Here is a 21322-nt window from a genome sequence, read left to right as displayed (position 1 = left end):
TTTTTTTTTTGGTGTAATCTAATCCTTTAATAGTGTTGGCCAGAGTCAACACTGAGTACAGGGAATGACTTATTCCTTTCTCAATAAATAAATGAATAAATAAACGGTGGGTGGAAAAATACAAAATGCTGAGAAAATAAGTATTTTAAAACATCACTGTCAAGAGTCGTTAAACTCTCTTTAATCTCTCATGGCTTCTGACAGGTTTTTGCAAGTATTTTTGCAGTCAGCTTTTATTTAACCATGAACTCATGGATTTACTGTTACATCAGACATTCTTTGAGGTTTGAGTAATTGTATTGACTGGATGTGCAATCTCTTTCACAGAATTAAGTAGCAAACTGTGAAATGACTGATTCACTCAATAAACAAGATATGAAATGATGATACATCATCTGAAAAGCATTTAGCGATCCATATTCGCTATAAAAGGCTGAGAAGAGGTTGAGAACTTGGAGGAGTTGTTTAAAGAGCATTATTTTGCTACAGCAGGGGTTCCCTCTGTAATATTGGAGCTTGATTATGTTTGGCAGTGTTCCATCTTCCTTACAGTGAGCCAAACAATATCAGCGGATTCGTAAACTATGCTTTATTTGAACATTTCAGGGGGAATTCCACCCAAATATTACCTACTGGCGAGTCCAAAAGCTGTCTGTCTGTTGTTTGGGTAAAACGGCCCCTTTTGTTGTTCATTTTCTCAACATTTATAGACGTCCTTTTGTATACGAGCGTGTATCGCCAGTTAGACTAATGTTCCCATAAATCTCCAGTCGGTTCAAAACACAGGGTACAATATAACGCATGAGAATATAAACCCACGCTTGGCGTAGGTCGTATTTAGTGCTCTCTATCAGAGTTAGAATAATCACGCCACATGGTTTGGTACCCCACTGTTTTAAAAGTCTAATAACAAACACAGTGTTTTACACCCTGGCAACAAATCAAACACGTCTATATTAAAAACACCCCGAAACCACATCCAGTAATTACATGAAAATGCGTGGCTCCTCCGTGACCTGGAAATGTCGAATTTTTACCTTGTAATCCAAGTTATGGCTTTTGACACTTTCCAATCAGTTTTTCGAGTAAAGTGGGTTTTTGGTCTCTCTTCCTCACCTCGCTTTTCTAAAGAGCCTGAAATCTCATAAAGCCATATGAAGTGCTGAAGGTGATGTAATGTGCTCTTAACATCGGCAAGAGGGGCGGACTGGTGATTTACTGAGCGGAGAGGGAAGACATGACAGAGACTAATTGCTCTCATTTATCACGTTTGTGCGCATATTCACAGCGTAAACTAATTGAAATCCTCTTACCTGACAGGCAGCCAGGCGGTGTGGAGGAGTGTTGGAGTATGGGTGGATAAAGGATGGAGGAAGAGAGAAAGTGAAGGTCCAGACAGGAAATGAAGCTTTAACTCCATATAAACCATGTCTTTGTCTAGACAAATCTCCCTGAGAATGGTAATGCTCTCTGAAAACGTGTTAATGTCATGTAAAGTCTTTCAGTGGAGGCAGACTCATGGCCAAAGCCCAGCACAAATGTGGCTCGTGAAGAAAGGCTCTTTTCCGGCATAAAACACCAAATCAAATTATTCAGGCTTGCAACAGCTGCCACTGCCGTCCGAGGGAGGCACGTTTGTACTCTAAAACCCCAGTGTGACAGGAACCATTAAAAAGCCTTAACCAGAGGAACAGAGACATCAACATAGCCACAGACAACCTTATGATGTGAACTAAACCCTCATCAATTGTATTTAAAGCTGAAGCTTGTGTTTTTCAGCCACGTAAATCGAAAATACTGAGGGCTGGATTCACAAAATGGTATCTTGTGTGCAGTATTTTAGCATGAAATCTTTTTTAATCACTTTAATTAGATAAATACATAGCAAATTATATGTTATATATGACATGTTGTCAAAACACATGCTCTTTGTCTGACACAATTACCATAATGACAAATAGTAAACAGAAGTTAATTTCAAAGCCATGTGTGTGATGATGAATTACAGTTACCTGATTTGCATAATTCCTTTCAACACATTCAGCATACAAATAGGGCAATCAGCTGGCACAATTCAGTACTAGTATATTTCCTCCAAACTGTTTTCAAACAGGTTTCCTGTATAATGTCTTATACACCATTGGTTAAATAAATACATAGCCCCACCCCAAACTCATACTATTGGTTGAGCTGTTGTTATACTGAGCTAGTCAAAATCCTTTCCTCCTGACTGTTTTCGAACAGGTTTCTTAAACAGGCCATCGGATGCCCATTTTCCACAAGTACATATGATTCATTAGGGTCTTAATGAAAAGTCTATAATATACTTTGGTTACAAATTCTCAATAGTAGTGTAAAAAAAACACCCTTTTACCTTGTCAAAATCAGCTCTGCAAAAAATCAACTCATTTTATTGCATGGTCCTTTAATTCAAATGAGCTCTGTTCCCCCTGCCCCTCTCTGCCTAGGATGATGAGCCATAATGTTTACTTTAGCCGTGTTTAACCACGTTTAGTCGCATTTAGTGGTGAAACTTGCCAACAAGCACATTATTAAGAAAGGCAATTTGCAAAGATGCATAAAAAACCCTTATACGCATTTCTGCTGTGGGTGAAGCTGCATCAGGAACAATTCGCACGAACATGGAGGCATATGTAGATCGTGATCGGCGCTTTCCTTTTAAAAACGAAAGTAACGTTATTCTCTGCATCTTTATCAGCTCAAATGGCAGGAGTAAATGACGACTGCTATGTTCATTATTACATACAACAACAGAACACCTCAATCACTTAATCAGAGACATTCTTGTCTTCCTCTGCACCTGAGTTGACACAATGACGATCGGAGTTGAACTGTTTCACCTCAGAGAGGGAGGGTTTAAGGTAAGGCGCTCATGCCAATCAACTATCGTGGGGCGGTTGTGCACAAAAACTGCCAACACACATTAATACTGTGAACATGTAAAACATGTAAAAGTTAGTTTTGCATCCGATGACCCCTTTAAGGCCGGGACACACCAAGCCAACTTCAAAGAACTAGCAGCAATGAAATCCGATGGCGTTGTCGACTTGTCTTGGCAGCATCTGGACCAAAAAGCTGCACTTGAATACACCACTCAGACTACAGCCGACTGTAAACTAGCACGTGCATACAAACAGATAGCCCCGTCTCAAACTCACACCATTGGTTGAGCTGTTGTTATACTGAGCTAGTCAAAATGCTTTCCTCCTGACTGTTTTCAAACAGGTTTCTTAAGGCCGGGACACACCAAGCCGGCTTCAAAGAACTAGCAGCAACGAAAGCCGTTGGCGTTGTCGACTTGTGTTGGCAGCGTCTGGACCAAAAAGCTAAACCAAAGTAAACCAACTAAAGTAAACTAACACGTGGATACAAACAGATAGCCCCGCCCCAAACTCACACCATTGGGTGAGCTGTTGCTATGCTGAGCTGGTTAAAAAAAGCTTTCCTCCTGACTGTTTTCAAAGAGGTTTTGTAAATCCTCCCTTGTACACCATTTGTTAAAGAAAACAGATAGCCCCGCCCCAAAATCACACCATTGGTAGAGCTGTTGCTATGCTGAGCTAGTCCAAATGCTTTCTTCCTGACTGTTTTCAAACAGGTTTTGTAAATCCTCCCCTGTACGCCATTTTTTAAAATAAAGAGAAAGCCCCGCCTTAAAACTCACACCATTGGTTGAGCTGTTGCTATGCTGAGCTAGTCCAAATACTTTCCCCCTGACTGTTTTCAAACAGGTTTCTTAAACCCGCCCCCATAGGCCCTTAGTTAAAATAAACAGATAGCCCCACTCCAAACTCACACCACTGGTCAAGCTGTTGCTATGCTGGACTGGTTAAAAATGCTCAAACAGTGAAATGCCAGTGTTTTTACTTTTTTGCGGAAATGAATCTTTGTGTAAAAATTAGTTTCTGCATATTAAGCTGGGACAGAAAGATTTTAGATAGATAATTTAAAAACAAAACAAAAAACAAAAACTAATACATACTAATAAATACATCGGCATTAAGGCTATAACTATTCTTGTGATTATGATACAGCACTATTAAGTGACCTCTATGCCAAGTGACCGTGATTTGGTAGTTTTCCACCTAGTTGTTTCAGGTCTACACCTCCTTCTGTTGTTGTAAAAAGGGGAAGAGAGGATCGGAAGGACCTTTTATGCCAGTTAAACACCAGTGCTTGAAGGAAAGGTGCTGAGGAAAAGCGTAAAAATTTTAATCCCATTCCACCCTCTCCGTCATCCATCAAAAATGTCTTTTGTTTTCTGTCCAGGGCTGTAATTACCCAAAATCGGTAGGTGTACACGAGAATGAAAGAGAGGGGAGGAGGACAAGCGCAGAAAAGAGAGAGAAAACGGAAGAAAAAAGGAGAAAAGAACTTGTGTGTTTCACAAGCAGTGGGATTTACCCTCCCCTAAAAAAACCCTCGCACAAACAACGCTGTTCGGAGGCTAAATTAAAAGGATAGGTCATTTGTTTTGCCAAGCTCACAGTGCACGCCCGTGGCCCGATGAGGCATTCAGGAGATGCAGGGGACAAATTCAAAAGTGATTGCCGTGTGAAAAGAAATCCTCCTGCCTTGAGAGCGCAGATCAAATTTCGAGGTCAGAGACAATTAGAGAGAGAGGATGGGACCTGGCCTCCGTTGTCATGGAGCCCGGCCCGCTGCAGCTCAACACGCACACACGCAGTCAGCCAGCCAAGAAGCCGCTAAGTCATCCATCCTACACGCACATAAAAAAAAAAAACACAGACATTTGTGATCCACCCTCCCGTGACCTCTCCCGCAGAGTTGAACAGGCCTCGGGCTATGGGGTGAATGTGTAATTCAAGGTGCACACATTAATATATTCCCCCTTGACAAATATTATCTGTTGATCTGGCAAGTGTTAGTCGCTTCCTGAACATCACTTGTCATTGGTGCGGTGTGTTGCGTGGTGAGAGACTGACTTCAGATGTTATCGCGGGTTTAATCTTATTGGGTTACAGCAATTTTTTAAATGTAGTATTCCAGGAGACAAGACTGTATTCACAACAAGTTTTTTTATTATCTTTTTTTACACTTTCTCACTGTCAACACTATGTCTATGAGTCTGGATGATTAAAAAACAGGATTGTGCTTCAACAAATATTTTATGTCTATTGCCGCCAAACCCACACAACACACACAAAACAAGAGCTATTATAGGGTTCTAATTACTTTACCAAATATTTTATTTTATTTAAATGCCAATGAGGCTGTGGAGGATAAATGCTTTATCTTTGTGTTTTTGTAGGTTGTTCTGTCTTAAAGGTACAAATCTGTATTGTAAAAAATAATAATAATAATAATAAAATACCTTAAAAGTTATTATTACTACTGAATTTTTTTTACATTAGGGCAAATCTATTTTATGATATCGATATTTAAATCCCAAGTATTGATTAGTAGCCTGTTTTCAGTAAATGAATGGAGCATTGTAGCGCGTCTCACATCCAGTAAATCGCAATAAGCTTTGTTCCTTCTGACTAGAGCCCTGCGCGGGACTGTTTTCTTCATCCCGCTCCCGCCCGCACCCGCCGAATTTCTGACCATTACCGCCCGCTCCCGCAATGTGTGTGTTACACTCCCGCCCGCTCCTGCAAAACTCTGTGAATTTATTCCCGCACGATAATAGAAATGCATTGATTTCGCCGATTCTCCCGTACCGCAGAGAAAAAAACTTATTTGTATTGCTGTTATTAAAGAGATTCATGTTTGTTTCTTTCCCTGGCCTGCATGTATTCTGACACACTGGTAGGGAATAGTAACCTGGGCTATCGGGGACATCTAAAACGCTTAGTCTACCGACTTCAAGTACTTTTTTTCATGTAATCGCTGTATGCAACCAGAGGAGGGAGCGCCGCGCCACTCATTACAACACACAGACTAATCCAACGCGTTGTGCCGTAGACAGGCCGTTAGAAGTACAGAACGGATTTGCATCGGGAGATGGAAGAGGGAGGGCACTGAGGGGCAGCCCAAACAATGGGAAAAAGGTGAGTGGATGGAAGAAAACTGGACAGGTTTTCCCGAAATCCCATCTCGAAATCCCCCTGCAAAACAAGTTAAGCTGTCCAATGAATGGAGTTGCACTTTACCTTATTGAAATACCTCCGTATCCTGACAACGAAGTAAGTGCAAGACTTTTTTCCTCTGCGCGCTGAGCATCCCGATCCCGCAGTGCTTTTTTTTAGCCGCCCATTCCCGCCCGCAGCAAAGTTCAAACCGCCCGCTCCCACGAGATTTGCGTTGGGTCCCAATCCCAATGCAGCCCTCTACTTCTGACTGTTTTCAAACAGGTTTCTTAAACTCTCCTCCACAGGCCCTTTGTTAAAATAAACAGATAGCCCCACCACAAAATCACCCCATTGGTTGAGCTGTTGCTATGCTGGGTTGACCGAAATGCTCTAAAGCAAAGTGGCAAAGCGTTCTTACTTTTTGCAGAAATGAACTTAAAATATACATTTTGATAGTTTTTTTTATATATTAAGCTGGGACAGAACATGATTAAAAAAACACACATCAGCATACGTTTATAACAGAAATGTATAAAAAATAAGAGACCTTAAAAGTTATTAATATTATTTTAAATCATGTACATTAGGCCTGGGTAAAAATATAGATTTTTCGATTTTACGATAATGTTTCTTAAATCCAAAGATTAGTAGCCTGTTTTCAGTAAATAAACAAAGCATAGTAGTGTCACGATGCAGGCAGGAACACACGAACAACGACGTAAATAAAAGACGTATATTTAATAAATCCAACGGAATACAGGCAGACACAGGAACACCAGGGGAAAACATCCATATAACATTAAAGACCGACAAGAGTACTGGGAAAACACACACCTTAAATAGACAGACTAATTACAAACACAGGTGCAGACAATAAGGGAGAAACCAAAAACACTCAGAACTGCGGGGGAAAATGGGAAAAACCAACAAGAAAGTCCGGGGGTGTGACATTACCTCCCCCTCCCGGAAGGCACGTCCTCGTGCCGACAAACAGACAAAAGGAAACAGTACAAAGTCTTAGGAGGGGGCTTAGGTGGAGGACGGACTCCCAGGAGGAGGACACAAGATGGAGTCCAGGGTGGTGACGGAGGGAGGAGCCAAGGAGGTGACAGGAAGGGGCTGGAGCAGGAGGAGCCAGGTGGGACCCAGAACTCAGCCATGATGGAGTTCCAAGGTGGAGCCGATAGAGGGAGGAGCCATGGTGGAGGAGAGGCTGACGACTCCATGGGGCCGACCGACGGAGGCGGAGCAGGTGGTGGGAGAGCCCAATGCGGAGACGGAAAGCCGAAGATCTTGGGTGACACCGCAGATCCGGAGGGCCAAGGCGGAACCCAAGGCTCTGGCGACCAAGGCGGAGATGGAGATCCGGAGGTCCACGGCGGAGCCGGAGCGACAGAGGGCCGAGGCTGTGCCCGCGGGAGGGAGGAGGTCCAATGAGCCGGTGGGACGGAGCGACGAGGCACAGCCGGAGGAGTATAGTCCAGAGGCGAAGGTGGGGCGACGACTGACCAGGGCGGAGCCGGAGGGACGATGGAGCCCGGTGGAGCTGGTGGACCGACGGGCGACAGCGGAGACGAGGGAGCAGAGAGCCGGGGTGGAGCCGCAGGGTCGGAGGGCCGAGGCGGAGTCCAGGACTCTGAGGCTGGAGGCGATGGTGAGGGATCCTCCAGCCATGACACCGATGGAGATTGGCAGACCCGCGGCGAACCCACCGCACAGATGGTGGGCTGAGGGTGAGCAAGGGGACAGACAGCAGACAACGGGGATTCATGAAGGCTGGGCGGAACCAGCGGTGACTCTGGATGGCTGGGCGGAACCAGCGGAGATTCAGGCTTAGGCAGAAGAGGGAGGGTGGGAGGGAAATCCAGGCAGATGGGTATTTCCGTGAAACAGTCAATTAAGTCCCCAGAGTGCTCTTGCTCACCCCCAGTGGCGGTGCAGTGGACGGGGCTCTCTACAGCCCTCTCTTGCTCCACGAAGCACTCCACCGTCGCGGATGTAATGGCCGGCTCACGCACCTGATCAGCAGTTTTGACCCCGTCGGCACTCCATACTGCTGTCGCTCTGGGCTCGGGCTTTCCGTCTGTGAAGGGCTCATAATCCGCGGGTCGGGGTGGCTGGCTGGGCTCTGGGTCCGGAGTGGCACTGGCGAGATGCTCCTTGGAACAGGCGGGGAACGCGGGTCTGTTTCTCGCCAGTGTCCACTCCACAAATGCGGCGAAATCCGCTCGAGGGCCATCCTCGGACGGCGGCGCTCTGCACGACGCGTTGAGGCTAGCATAATAGAACGTACAGAGCGCGTCGTCCGGGTAGCTGGTGGTGTTTGCTACAAGCTGGAACATGAATGTGTAACCCTCGAGCGGTAAATCCCCCTGCTTCAGCCGGAGGAGGATGAATTCAGGATGGAGGAAGGAATCCATGGGGGAAAACACTACGGAAACAAAAAGACTGAAAAACTGAATGATAAACAAAACGGGGTGGAATATGCAAAAAAACTGTTTCGGTCGCTCTTTCTGTCACGATGCAGGCAGGAACACACGAACAACGACGTAAATAAAAGACGTATATTTAATAAATCCAACGGAATACAGGCAGACACAGGAACACCAGGGGAAAACATCCATATAACATTAAAGACCGACAAGAGTACTGGGAAAACACACACCTTAAATAGACAGACTAATTACAAACACAGGTGCAGACAATAAGGGAGAAACCAAAAACACTCAGAACTGCGGGGGAAAATGGGAAAAACCAACAAGAAAGTCCGGGGGTGTGACAAGTAGTGCATCTTACATCCAATAAATCGCAATAAGCTTTGTGCTTCATTACTTTTGATATTAAACGCAGTCTCAGATTTCAAATTCTGTACATTTTATTACAGTATTCAAACAATAAATAGATGGAGTGACAGATCGCTGTAGCTCAAGAAAAGTGGCAGCGCGAAGCACACGTGAACTGATCATCTTCACAGTTTCAGCATGAAATAAACATGAATGAACATCTGAAGGTATGTTAAAAGAAAGAGTATAGCTTAATGAAACCTGTATTCTGTCTCATGTAAATGAAACAATAGTAATGTAACATCACATTTACCTCAGAAAAAAAACATTGCTAAATATATGGACCATTTGACATATTCATATTTTTTTATACTTTTCTTTAATGTTTCATTTGTGTTTGAATCAATCTGTCAAGTTTTTATGACGAATTAAATCGAATCAGAAATCTAATTGCAAGCTTGTCATTCAAAATCTACATGTTGAAGAGAAGCAGCAGCATGAAGCGCACGTGAACAGAACACGTGGCTACTCCACTTTAATACCAGTTTCATCATGAAATAAACATGAATAAACATCAGAAGGTATCTAAAAAGAAAGAGTACAACTTACCAAAACCTGTATTCTGTCTTGTGTAATCACTCATTCAGTGTTTTAACTGTGGAAAGATATCAATATATCAGCTTGCAACCAATGTCTTGCCACATTTACCTCAGAAAGTAACATATTCGGTGACTATAAACTCTAGTCAGCTAGAAAAATGAGAAAAACTCAAAAGACAGGAGCATTTGATAAAAATATGCACCATATGACATATTCATTGTATTTTCTGTCACTGCATGACAGATGGAGGTGTCGGCATGGTCACTTGCTCTTAAAATGTGCCGTCGTTTTTGGTCATACAGATAAAAGTCATACATCTTTTGAATCTGTAAAGAATCAGTGTTTATTTGTGTGCACTCAGAACAGCAACGAATGTTGCGCTTTTGTAAATTAATTAGAGCAAAGAGAATGAGATTTCTGTCGTCTCGGTCTCTGTGAACTTGACCACGACTTTAAACTTTGAAACTCTGTATACTTGCCTTACAGACATGTAAAATATATCTATAGAGTGTGAAATGTCTACTTTTAAATGAACCAATTTAAATAGAAAACAAACATTCTCAGATTATGTAGTCCGTATGAAATATGCATACTATGGAAATGATGAGTCAGCGCTGCCGACTTCATCTCTTAAGCCGAAAACAAAGAAAGCAGTAGTTTATCACCAAATTATTTAAACATTAACACAGTCTCCTTGATGTTTTTCCCTGACACATTCATAATTATTATATCTGCCGGTGCACTGTGGCAAGCTTTTTTGCATTCCATTTTCAATAAAACTAGTAAAGTTACATATAAAATTTGATTTGTATTTTAATTTTGAGAAAAGGTAGGACTATATCACCATCTTGCTCCAAGTGAATGCAACTGATAACATAATTACGACATTCCAACTCATAAACACAAACTTTCTAGAAGGACTTGAACACACTGTGTGTCAGACACTTTTGCTTGTGGAACAAATATATTTTGGCTGACTGTGGATAGCGCTTTGCTACAATTCCATCTGTCCAAGAGTCAGTATAAGTCAGGTACAAGATGACTACCACACTGACCAGCAAAACAAACCAAAACTTTAGTGTCTTTTTTTTAATATAAATTTTATTGTACAGATATGGCGTCTACCCTGATTAAAGTTGTATTGGATTTTTTAAAAAGTCCGAATTGCAAGATATAAACTCACATTTGCAAGAAAAAAACTGAATTGTGAGATAAAAAGTCACAATCCTAAAAAAGGAATTCAGACTTTTTCTCAGAATTGTGACTTAACTTGCAATTGTGAGTTTATATCAGACAATTCCAAGAAAATATGTCTGAATATTTGAGTTATATTTGAGCCAATTTATATCTCACAATTCTGCCTTCATTAAAAAAAAAAAAAAAAAAAAAAAAAAAAGTTCAAATTGTAAAATAAAAAGTTGCAATTACCTTTGGCCTAGTTAAATGGAATATATAATTTTCACAAATACAACAAACAATAATAGAAATTAAATGCCTGTGTGCCATGGATTAAAAAAAAATCTTTCATGCTTTGATTAAACTATTTTTATTTTATTTTTTTTTGTATTAAACACTAGGTAAACCAACTAGAAATTGTGATTATTTGGTTAACTTATTGGCTTTAATATATTTCTTAACTTATCAGATTGAAACCGATAACATTAAAAAGTCACATTTACTGAGAGATAACAATATGACAACCGATATATTACCCTAATTCCAATGCATAAAATCATGCCTTGGCCAACATTTCTTCCTTCTTACGAATTTGAATATCTTGTCTCACGAAATGTCTACATTAAGAAATAAAAAGTCTGCAGACGGCATTTCATGTTGCCTTTACACATTTCTGTGATAACTCTGTAGACTTAATCGAACAAATAAACCCACCCAGAAGCAGACGTCCCATCGCACAGCTGAGAGGGTATTCATTTCTACTGTGAGCACTGTTAATGCTTTAAGGTGATGGCTTGGTCAATGGAGAGATAGAGCGTATGAATTATTGAACAAGGGCAATGGATGGTCCCTGTGTTACCCAGAGGGATTCTAGCGCTCATCCTGGACTCATTAGACAATAATGCTGGCGCATTTTAACACTGGATATTTCTGTGAAATTAATAGACGCGTCTAACGTTACTAGTCAAATGATCTTCGAGTTTGATTTTGAACATATTGACTTTTTATAGCTTTGTATAGCACTTGAATTGATTAGTTTGTGTCTGTTGTTGAGCTGAAGCAGGCAGGGTTGGAGGCCCGAGTGATGTAAAGGAAGTCATTACTAACTTAAAGCCTTCTCGCTAATTGTACTGAATTATAAAATACGTCTGGGCGCTCTCTAACCTGTCTGTGATTAAATATGCATGAGCGAGTCATTGTGTGCCCTTGTCCCAAGCGAACCCTGACCCGGCAGTGACTTTGCCAGCTTCCTGTGGCTTGGGGCTGGCTAAGTGGCGGGCAGGGGCCGCTGGCACAGAATGCCATACTGTATGCGCTCTCTGTTGTAGGGCCTTAGGGATGGAGGGATGAAGGTGGGGGGAAAGGCTGTGGTTTCCTGCTCTCTGAATGCTTAGCTCCTGTCTGTACGCAGGTATACAAAGCCTTCCTTCAGCTTACCGGAGGAGCAGCGGCCAGATGAAAAGGACTCGCTGATGGCTAACAGATCTGTCCCCCAAGAATCCCTCCCCCACCTTCACAACACCGTGTTTGTTTACACTCTCCCAGAGCCTTTTTAGCATTTTCAGGCCTGGCCCGGGACTTGGCAGCCCTCCATACTGCTGATTGCCATATTCCCAGACCAGAAATGTCACTTACCACTTTGCTTTCCTTCATCCGCCGGTTTAAAGCCTTTGTAATCCCCCGGCCGACGGGAGTCACAGAGGAAATCAAGTATTTTTTCCTGTTCGAAAAGGCTGATTTGCTTTTTCTTGGCAAACGAAGGGTCAAAAAAACATTTTTGTCCAACATTAACATTCCTTCAGAAGTAAGAAAGAAAGAATGCAGCGAAAATAAACACATTGTGGGTACACTGACATCATAGTTGATTTTTAGCTTTGGTAGATGAATGAATGAATAAATGAATAAATAAATATTTCCTATTTAAATCCTTCCTGAAAACAAGTTGTATTGCACATACTGAATTTACAAATACAATTTTAAAAGATAAAAAATTGGATGTTTTTTTTTTCAGTGTTTGCCTTTTTCTAAGAAAACAAAATTAAAATATATTGCATTTTAGATTTCAAACCACAATCATGCAAAAAGACATAACATAGACAAAACATAGACCTAAGTACAACTGAGATAAAAAGTTTACATACACCTTGCAGAATCTGCAAAATGTTAATTATTTTTACCAAAATAAAAGGGTTAATACAAAATGCATTGTATTTTTTTATGACTGACCTGAATAAAATATTTCACATAAAAGACGTACGCTTGATTCCTAGTATTGTGTTATTACCTTAATGATACCTTTTTTTTGTTCATCTAGTGATAGTTGTTCACAAGTCCCTTGTTTGTCCTGAAGAGTTAAACTCCCCGCTGTTCTTCAGAAAAAATCCTTCAGGTCCCACAAATTATTATTTTTTTTAGTAATTTTGTTTATTTAAAACAGTGACTGAATGATTTTGAGACCCATCTCTTCACTCTGAGGTGCCAAACTATTACAGAAGGTTCAAATGCTCACTGATGCTCCAGAAAGGAAAAATTATGCATTAAGAGCCAGGGGTGTAAACTTTTGAACAGAATGAAGATTTGTACATTTTTCGGTAACACTTTACAATAAGGTTCATTAGTTAAACATTAGTTAATGTATTAACTAACATGAACTAACCATGATCAATACATTTGTTACTGTATTTACTAATCTTTATTAACGTTAGTTAACGGAAATACAGTTGTTCATTGTTTGTTCATGTTAGTTCACACTGCATTAACTAATGTTAACAAAATTTTAATAATGTATTAGTAAATGTTGAAATTAACATTAACAAAGATTAATAAATGCTGTATAAGTCCAGTTCATTATTAGTTCATGTTAACTAATGTGGTTAACTAATGTTAACTAATGAACCTTATTGTAAAGTGTTACCCGTTTTTCTTATGTTGCCTAAATATCATATTTTTTTTCCATTTAGTACTGCCTTTCAAAAGCTACAGAAGATACTTACATGTTTTCCAAAAGAGAAAAAATTAGTTTTACCCTGATCTTCAAATTCCAAATGTTTTCACCCCTAGCTCTTAATGCATTGTGTTTCCTTCTGGAGCATCAGTGAGTGTTTGAACCTTCTGTAATAATTGCATATAAGTCCCTCAGTTGTCTTCAGTGTGAAAAGATGGATCTCAAAATCATACAGTCATTGTTGGAAAGGGTTCAAATACACAAAAATGCTGAAAAACCAAAGAATCTGTGGGACCTGAAGGATTTTTCTGAAGAACAGCGGGCAGTTAAACTGTTCAGGACAAACAAGAGACTAATGAACAACTATCACCAAAAAACAAAAAAAAAAAACAACAAAAAAAAAAAACAGCTGTGGATCGTTCAGGTAACAACACAGTATTACAAAGTATGTAAACTTTTGAACAGAGTCATTTTTTATAAATTCAGCTATTATTTTCTCTTGTGGACTATATGTAAACATGTTTTATGTGAAATATCTTATTCAGGTCAGTACTAAATAAAAAATAACATGCATTTTGTATTAACCTTCTTTTATTTTGGTAAAATAATTAACAGTTTGCAGATTTTTGACGTCAATCTAACAAAACAACTTAAGTTTTCATACCTTGGTTATTAATTCTGTTGGTTTCCAGTCTTTTGTGACAGATGTGTATGGCATTCTTAAGTCATCCTGAGAGCCAAAGCTGGACCCAACATTATATAGTCATTGTGGAGAAGAACTCAAATGAGCAGAGCATGCTGGGAAACAAACATGAAACAACTCATGAAATTAAGAAACAAGGGTTTGTAAACTTTTTAACAGGGAAATGTATGCTTTGTGGAACATCTTATATGAATTCATCAAGTTAGTGGTTTTTAAAAAAGCAATAAACATCATAATTTATAAAGGGTTTATAAACTCATAGAATTTTATAGGACATGAAAAACCATGACTGACCCCTTGAAGAGCACATTACCTCAGCTGAGGCCATGAAGTGTGGTATATCTGTCAACTGCCTGTCAATGACATCAGTCCACATTCACCAGTATAAGAGAGTCAGCACCGCTCAAACATCATTCAACAAACTCAGACAGAAGAGAAAGAAAACTGCCCTCCCTCTTCACTGCAATCCAAGAAGAAAAGGAAGTGTTTTACGAATGTAAAGTTGACTTACTATAATGCTTTACTGTGGGACCCAATGAGCATGACACAACAGAAGAATCAGGCAGTAGGAGGAGATCAATTTTTATAAAGAGAGTAAAAGATCCATGATTCACTTCACACAGAGAGTATTTTAGCCTCCGAGGCATTTTTCTGAAATCGCCTGTGGAGAGAGAGCGAGAGAAAGGGAGAGGGTGAGTGAGAGAGGAAAAATCCCATGACTTATCGAGGAAAAACAAGCCAAGGCGGGACACAATGCTGTTTTATTAACCGGACGACATAAAGTTTATTAAACTCACAGAGAGGTTGGAACGCGGGCCAGCCGAGAAAGGGCTTGGAGCGAATCCGAGCCATAACGGGAGAAAGTCTGACCAATTAACACCAGACCGGGAGGTCTGAGTGCGGCTCGCTGGCCAAATTAAGTCCCGGGAGATGCAGAAGCTCACATCTCAAAGCAGGGGAAGCCAGAGTCATCGGCTCCGCGCTGCCAAAACGAGCCCTGAGCCGTCCATATAACTCACTGCCACTCACTGCTTGGTGGGCCTACAAAAGAGCACTGAGCATGCAGTTTGACCGCAAGTGCAGGTGGAGGTTGCGAACGGGAGAACGGAAAGCCTATGCCGAGCTCTCTCGCAAATATGACTAACAACTCCCAGCTTAATGACTGGGGCCAACCCTCTGCTGCTATAAAACCAGCACTGGCCCCTGTGATAGGCTGCGATGTTTACACAACGGAGGGTTTGGAGGACACGTCTCACAAGGCACTGCTTTGGTGTTGCACCAAAGAAAGAACATCCTCTTAGAATTGTTAATAAATCAAAGATGTGTTCATTGAGCCAAGTGGAGAAATACTTTAACAAGGCCGATATCATAAATTGCACATAACTCAAAAAAATCGATGTGGTATAATGTGATAGACTAATGGATTAAAGCCAAGGTCGTCAAAGCTTGTAAACAGGAGTACAACGACAAGCATCTGAACACTGGGTTCATGAATACTCTAAACACACTTCATGATACTTGCTCTGTTCCAAAACCTATAGTGAGCCTCTTCTGTAGGCAATATAAGCTGCAGTTCCAAAAGGTAGGTGGCAAAATAATGCTACAGTAAGTGCGTGTTTACACTTGGCAGGATTGACTTTTAAAGGGGTCATGACATGAGAAATCAAAAGTGAGAAAATTAGAAATCTATTGGCATATGGGTTGTTGACGTGACATGGCATTTTTACTGTCCTGCAAGACAAAAATGAAAATAATTAAGATAATTAAATAGTTAAACATTGCAGTGTCATTGGATTTTTTTTTTTTTTACATTTTTAAGCCACAATCTCAAAATTGTCCAATGGTGTGACTGTCTCAATCATGGTTCAATAAATTACAACTTTAATGAATTAAAAAGAAAAGTATAAAAATGTTAATAAAGACCTCCAGCGTAATTGTACAAGTGTCTATTTTAGTAAGTGGCAATAACTTTTTTCATCCATATATTTCTGAATGTGTAGGCACTTGATACATTTTTGTCACTGAAAACCATGTCCTCTGGTGTGAAACCATATCATGATTTTAAATCGGCCAATTTCAGAAAAAAAAAAAAACTTTAATTAGTTGAAGGAGCCCATTCATGGTCATGTTACTGAAGCCCCCTGTGAAGCCCACGACATGTGCACTTGGTAGATTTTTGTCTCAGAATTGTTCAAATATTTAACTTTTGTGTAACCGCTTCAAAGGTGTTACGTTTTGTGTTTTGTGTGACACCCCTACATTATATTTTTTAATTAAAAACTGTATGTTAAACTACGTAGTCATAAAACTAACTGCTAATAACAGGTTACCTCAGAATAGCAAGGTAATTAATTGACACAAAAAGCTAAATCGTCCTATGGCGTGACAGAAAATGTCCACCGGTGTGACGCCTGTATGGTCACACCATAGGACAAAGATGTCACACCAGAGGACAAGGTCTCTTTAAGAAGCATTTAAAATAATGAAATAAGATTTGTTTAACTCCTTTGTATTTTTTTTGATCATTTTCAGTGTTGTTAAATGCAAAAATTACATTAAACTTTTTTTCTGATGTATTTGCAGAAAACTTGTACTATTATAAAGTGTCATAAAAATAACAATAAAATGTCTACCACTGTTTTGTCTACATTGGATACACAATACTGATGCATGTTCGCTTTCTGACAGAATCCATAAGCTTGAGTCTGTCGTCAATGGGACAAATGGAGTGAAAGAATGTTTGCTTTGACGCGTTTGGTTTAAACAGTTTGTTCGCAACTTTGTACAGATATCAGATTGATCCCAGCGTAAGGAACAAGTGGATAGTTTTAATGGTATCCCGGATTGTGTCTGAGGATTGTTCAGAGGGAATTGTTTTGTAAATGAGGCACAGTGTCATGGAGAGTTCGCAAAGAAACTTTTTTTTTTTTTTTTGAAAGAAGTGGTACTAGTTCTGACTGCAGCTGCATCACAAACTGTAAGTAAATGATTTCATTATGCTTTGTCTAGAAAATTACTCACATGTAACAGTGAGGGGGCATTGATACCATTTCCTACACAATGCCAAAGACATCTAAACAAATTAAAAACAGGACGTGATGTAAGTTGAGACCCTAATAAGAGCTATGTCCATTACAGTTTGGTACAACCATCGGAACTGTCTTCTGTTTACAGTAGATCTTTAACGGAGGAAGTCCTGGTGCTGTTTCGACATGTTCCACAAGGTTGTGACTGTATCCTGACGTATCCTATGTTGTTTATCTTTAAGTTTGGTGTTAAAAATGACAGTGGGAATGTGAAACGAACCAGAACAAATGTAAAATTTTCTAAAGAACTCATTTTGGTCAAAATCTATGGCACTGTTCCCAGGCATTGTTTTGCAGAAAGCAGTCCCAGAATGCACTGACAAGCTCAGTGAAAATAATGGCAGAGACATTTTGATTTAAAGTCTGCATAAAATCAAAATTGAAACTATTTACTTTGTTAGCACACATTGTTCGTCTTGAGGTGAGCAATTAATCTGCGCAAGTTAATTCACTGAAAAAAAGTCAAAATCTGAAAATTTGCTTCCAATCTGAAATGGCATTCCTTCATATTCAGTTTTGACAACTTGGGCAGTTTGTCATGCAGACTTAATATATACTATAATCAATCAAAATCTAAAAAGTATTCCTAAAATAATTAACAATATAAAATAAGATTAAATAAAATAAAAAATATATATTTAAAATGAAAAAACAAAAAAAACGAAATTTGTCTGCCACACACAGTATATCTGCCTATTAGAGTAATATTTTATTTCTCCTTTTCCACCTTATTGTAAATGTTATGTTTGAGGCTTCTGGTCCCATCCACTTCCAGATATTTTTAGCTCTACAAAACAGCTTTTTTTGCTGCGTGATATTGCAAACTGGTGTGTCTTACCATATTATTTTTATGTATAACCTTAATTATGAACACAGTGGTTTGTAGTGCAAACTGTTATATTGTTTACTGCATTTTGTTATTCTTACTATTTCCCTATAGCGACTAATGAACCGGAAGTCTTACACAGTCTTACACAGCTTACTTCCACATTGAAAAATAAGGTGGATATATTTGTGTCATTTATTTATAAAATGTAACTATATTAACTGATATAGATAAAAGATATGGTGTTATTGCTGCTTTAATGGCACACTCCACTTTTTTTTGGAAATAAGCTCATTCTCCAACTCCCCCCGAGTTAAGTTGAGTTTTACCGTTTTGAAAACCATTCAGCCATTCTATTAGACCAATAGCATTGCATTCAAAACTGACCGACGAAGTTTGATATTTGTCCTATATCAAACAAATATCAAATACCTATATATCGTGTACTAATACTGGCGGAAAATGTAAAGCTGCGATTTTCTAGGAAGATAAGATTAGGAACTACACTTCCATTTCAGCGTAATAGTCAAGGAAGTTTGTTGCCGTAACATGGCCGAAGCAGGCGCAGTAATATCACGCAGCACATGTGCAAATGCTAAACTGGGAACTAATTTCAGACGCTGCGTGATATTACTCCGCCTGCTGCGTCCATATTACGGCAGCAAACTTCCTTGACTATCACGCTGGAATGGGAGTGTAGTTCCTAATCTTATCGGCCTAGAAAATCGCAGCTTTACATTTTCCGCCGGTATTAGTACCTGATATAACTACAGAAGTGTCAAGTTTTAAATAGGAAAAATATTGAAACTTAGTCATTTTTGAACACAATGCTAAATTGGTCTAATTGGATTCAATGATCTATGCTAAGCTATGCTAAAAGTGATATCGCTAGAACAGGAAAACGGCTAAATGGATTTAAAAACTGTAAAACTTAACTTAACTCTGGGGGAGTTGGAGAATGAGCCTTTTTCCAACAAAAGTGGAGTGTTCCTTTAACATGATAGCCCCTGATAGTCACATAGCCCCTCATTTCTGAACAGATGATTCTTGGACAAATTATTAAGCTGCAATGTCCATAGAATTTAATGCTAACAGAAAAAAACGTGTACCTAGCTCCTGTCATTTGGCCATGTTTGCCCCCATCCGGAGTAAATGCCCTAAATTTAATCGAAATCTCAATAAAACAGGTGTACAAATGCTCACCTTCTGAATTGATCACATGATTCGGGAAGCTCCATTGAGTTTTTTTTTTTTTTTTTTTTACAATGAGGGGTTGTTGAGTAAACATTCTTGACATTAGCTTTTTACGCGCTCAAATTTGACCACGGTAGCGACCAATCGAGTGTCTGTCTCTGGAAGCAGCAGCCGATCCTGAGCCCGCACTAGTGCGCCTGACTACAGCAGCGACCAGTCGCGTGACAGAGTACAATATAGCGCATTCACAATTATTCTGCGTCCAGGGAGTGCGGCAGTTTTGGATTGACTGCTAAAAACGATGTGAGGTACTTACAAATATATTCGTTTTTTGAATACATGAACACATAATAGTAGTATGTACATAGCAAAATCAATTAGGATGTCACGTTAATTAGATTTAAGTTGGTTATATGAGGAAATAAAAAAGAAATCTTTTTAATCTGAGTGCTTTAAAGGCAAAAACTAAAGTAAAATCTAAACATTTGTTATTATAAATATTGGAAAGCTATATTTAGTCCCATCCCTGAATCAGAGAAGAACATGAGGAGAACAGTTGGGATAATTGAATAGCTTTTACTCTGGTGTTTAATATTCCTTTAATCAAGTTTTAATGAGAAACAAATAAGAGCTAATGAAACTAATCAAGTGCACTTTTAAATCATTAAATCATACATAAAAATTCTTGGATTTGTAACTGTCTCAGCTTTTCCACTCCTCATGAAACGAACAAAAACAAAACAAAAACATACAAAAAACCCACCATGAAGAGAGGCAACAATAACTTCAAATATGTTTTTCTTCTCCCATAGGCAAACATCATAATTAAAGACGATGGCAGTGAAATGACAGGCACCACTGACTTATGTAGTTTCATAATGTTGCTGTTGGAGTAAAGAGGGAGGAATGTGAATTTCAAGTCCTTTATTAGAGCCTCACGCTTTCTCTCTTGTCAGCGGTGTAAAGACGGAGTGAACTCCCTCAGCTTGAAACACATTAGCTACCGCATCTTTGGGGAACAAGGGCCTTTTAATAGACCCTCCGGTTGTAAAGTAACTCACGCGGAACGAGTTTTTAATGTTTGATATGTATGTAATACAATATTAGTTCACTTACGATACACCAGGAGTGGCTCTTTCTGTGTGAATCTGCATGAAATCGGTGTCTGGGCTACGGCAGTAAATCACTCCAGTGCTGTTTGTAAAGGCAATACTGGAATAGAAGTATAAAGTGATTTTTTAAAACCTTTTTTATTTTAGGGATTACTGAAACACAGTGTCATTACTTGTAAATGTATGATTAATCTTTGAGAATAAAACAACAAAAACAAAACTGCTAAATTAGTGAGGGAACTACTTTGTTAGAGCAGACAGATCTCCCTTTACAAATTAAGTTTAGTGTTTTATATTAAAAATACTACTATTGTTTATATCGAGGTTAAAATATTTGGGGTCCCATTGTATGTAAAAGAGAACAAAAGCCATTCTGTCCCAATCTGGTAAATGAGCCTCAGACAGTATGTTGGCTTTCATTTGCTGAGAAGTGGGAAAAGATGTTTTTTTTCCCCTTCTTCTTGCATTCCAAGGATAACAGCCCTATCTGCTCTTCCTGGCAGCCTTCAAGTCCCCTGGCATATCGCTTAGATGCCATCTGAAAACATAATTGACTTCAATATTGAAGAACAGAGTCGTGTAAAATAAGATTCCATGAATGCTTGTTCTTTTGAGTGCTTGTAGGAACGCCTCTATTCCTCTGCCAGTCTCTCGTTACATCTTCATTTTGGCCACCTCATAAAATCAGCCTCATAAATATTTTTCATGTGTTATATAAACCAACTCAACTCCCAACTGCAAGTGGCCGCACGGTGTGTTTTTTCGAAAAACACAGGGAAACATTTGTGGAGAGGAGCTGTTATTGGAAGCATTTGGCTGTGCTGCAAAGAAAAATCACAATT

Source organism: Garra rufa, chromosome 24, assembly GCF_049309525.1.
Source record: "Garra rufa chromosome 24, GarRuf1.0, whole genome shotgun sequence".
Taxonomy (NCBI): Eukaryota; Metazoa; Chordata; class Actinopteri; order Cypriniformes; family Cyprinidae; genus Garra; species Garra rufa.
The sequence above is the reverse complement of the archived record's forward strand: the minus strand, read 5'-3'. Positions refer to the sequence as shown.